Source organism: Chrysochloris asiatica, unplaced genomic scaffold (assembly GCF_000296735.1).
Source record: "Chrysochloris asiatica unplaced genomic scaffold, ChrAsi1.0 scaffold00104, whole genome shotgun sequence".
In the NCBI taxonomy this organism is placed as follows: Eukaryota; Metazoa; Chordata; class Mammalia; order Afrosoricida; family Chrysochloridae; genus Chrysochloris; species Chrysochloris asiatica.
The window spans coordinates 9,286,350-9,289,046 of record NW_006408622.1 but is presented as its reverse complement, the minus strand read 5'-3'; the positions used below and the strand labels follow the sequence as shown (position 1 = coordinate 9,289,046).

The 2,697-nt window shown below is 40.8% G+C and overlaps 1 pseudogene; it reads right to left on the bottom strand.

The window, feature by feature from the left end:
• Positions 1–1,559: 1,559 nt before the first annotated feature.
• On the bottom strand, positions 1,560–2,282 carry LOC102818792 (annotated as a pseudogene).
• Between the last annotated feature and the right edge of the window lie 415 nt (positions 2,283–2,697).

Genomic DNA, 2,697 nt, shown 5'->3' with positions numbered 1-2,697 from the left:
CTTCCGTTCTGCCTGTGGCCCGTTTTTGACAGTCTGGTGTGGTGCTGTAGGAAAGCACTGGAATGCTAACCACAAGGCTGGCAATTTAAACCCAATTCAGGGTCGTTATGAGTTGGAACCAACTCAATAGTATTTAACATAACAAATTAGACTGAGATGATGAACTACAAGTAGGAAAATAATGAAATGCAAAGTTTTTATTAAAAGTACAAAAGTGCTTGTTTGAAAGGAAAAGAAAAGAAATGCATGGTATATAACCACATTATGGAGTTGTTGTTATTATTAAGTGCCATCAAGTTGGTTCTGACCCATAGCCATCCTGTATAGGGTTTCCAAGGAGCAGCTGGTGAGTTTGAACCACCAACCTTACAGTTCAAACAACTTTGCACTCTGACGCATTAGCCCACAGGGCCACACCAGGATTCACATTATGAAGTAGATTAATTATATAGGTTAGCACTAGAAATGAATATGCTTCAAGGTTTCTATGCATCCCTATACAGGGTTGCTATGAGTCAAAATCAACTCTACTGCACATAGCCACTACCATCACCACCACCATTTAGAAATACACTCTTCTGTGTATAGTTGAAATAATAGCAACGCACAGGATTTAATAGTATGTTAGCCAAAAGCATAGCAAATGCACTGAAATTGAGCAGATTCCAACTCATAGAGACCCAATACAGGGTTTCCAAGACCGTAAATCCTTATGGAAATGGGCAGCCTCATCTTTCTCCCAAGGAGGAACTGGACTGCCAGCCTTGTGGACTGCCAGCCCAACGCCAAATTCAAAACGGCATTATATTGGAACATTTCTTTCCAGTATGTTATGTGTAAAGTATTTCTCACTGTGGGATCTATGGATCATAAACATCTAGAAGCAATACAATGGAGAGTAAAAAGTAGGCATTCTACTTTCACTTGTATTTGAATATTTTCAACACACAAACATATTAGTGAAAACGTCTAATTAAATGGAAGACAGCTTCTTTTAAAATACATGCTCCTCCAATCTGCTGCCATATGTTATTTTGGTAGGGAAATGAAGACAATCTGGTCTCACATAAATATATACTCAGATGGAAGAGTATTTTAGTAGCCTCTTCAGATAATTGCAGATATTATTCTTTGATGTTGTTAGGTACCACGGAGGCAGTTCTGACTTCTGCTTATCTAGACACAATGAACAAAAGACTGCCCAGTCCTGCGCTATGTAAACAATTGTTTGAGCCCATTGTTGTTACTACTGTGCCAATCCGTCTCGTCTCGTTGGGCGTCCTCCTCTTTATCGCTGACCCTCCACTTTACCAAGCATGATGTCCTTCTTCAGGGATTGGCCCCTCCTGATAACATGGTTGGTGAGTAAATTTGAATAATAGTGGTATTAACTCGTCTTCCTTGTAGGCATATGGATATTATCCTATTACAGATAGCATTGTACTTCAAGACAGATTGTTTTCCCCATAATTATCTATTTTATTCAAATAGCAGTCTGATCACATATGGTCCAAGAACAAATAGTAAACCAAATATAATCAGAGGGTAAAGATTGGTCTTCAAACATCATAGCCAATGATGCCATGCTTGCCTATGATCTCGCCGATATAAAACCACATCCACACCTCAGTGGTCACCAAACCATTCAGCAGAGCTTCCTTAATTGTGAGCTGTTTGAAGCGACCAGTTTTAGCACTATTGACTATTTTTGTCAGGTTCTGAATAGCTGGTAAGGATCTCAGCAGGGGTTGGAGGAACCAGCTCCACCTTGGCATAGTGCCAAAATGTGGCCAATTGAGGCTTCGAGTAAGTCACAGCAGCATTTACCATTGCCGGAGCCTTCTCCACCAGGTTACGGATAAACTGGGCTATGGTTCTAGGGTGGAAAGCCAATTTCCCACAACCTTCAAGATAGATTTCGAGATGCTCTTTTGGATGATGAATGTGACACCATTCCTCTTTAATTTGTCATTCCCAGCATGGTATATTGGATAATTGCCCATTTCAAAATGATCTACATCAGTCCATTTCATTTCACTAATGCCTAGAATATTGACCTTTATGCAATTCATTTTTGATGACTTCCAATTTTCCTAGACGCACACTTCATACATTTCATATTCCAATTATTAATGGATGCTTCTTCTCATTTTGAGTTGGGCCACACCAGCAAATGGAGGTCCTGAAAGCTTTGCTTCATCCACATCGTTAAGGTCAACTCTACTTTAGAGACAGCTCTTCCCCAGTAGTACTTTGAATGCCTACCTACCTGAAGGACTCATCTTCAGGAACTGCTCCACTGCAGTGTCCACTGCTATTTGTAAGGTTTTCAGTAGCTAAGAGTTTGGAAGCAGTCTGCCTCTCCTTCCTCCTAGTCTGTCTTAGCCTGGCAGCTCAGCTGAAAACTATCTACTATAGCTGACCCAGTTGGTTTTTAAAATACCAGTGGCATAGCTTCCAGCATTACACATGCCACCACATTACAACAGACAGGTGAACAGTGGATTCTTTGATTTGTTGTTGTTGTTGTTAGGTGCCATCGAGTCGATACCAACTCATAGTGACCCTATGTACAACAGAATGAAACAACCTCACAATTGCTGCCATGCTTGAGCCAACCTCACAATTGTTGCCATGCTTGAGCCCATTGATGCAGCCACATTGCCAATCCATCTTGCTGGGGGTTTTCCTTTTTTT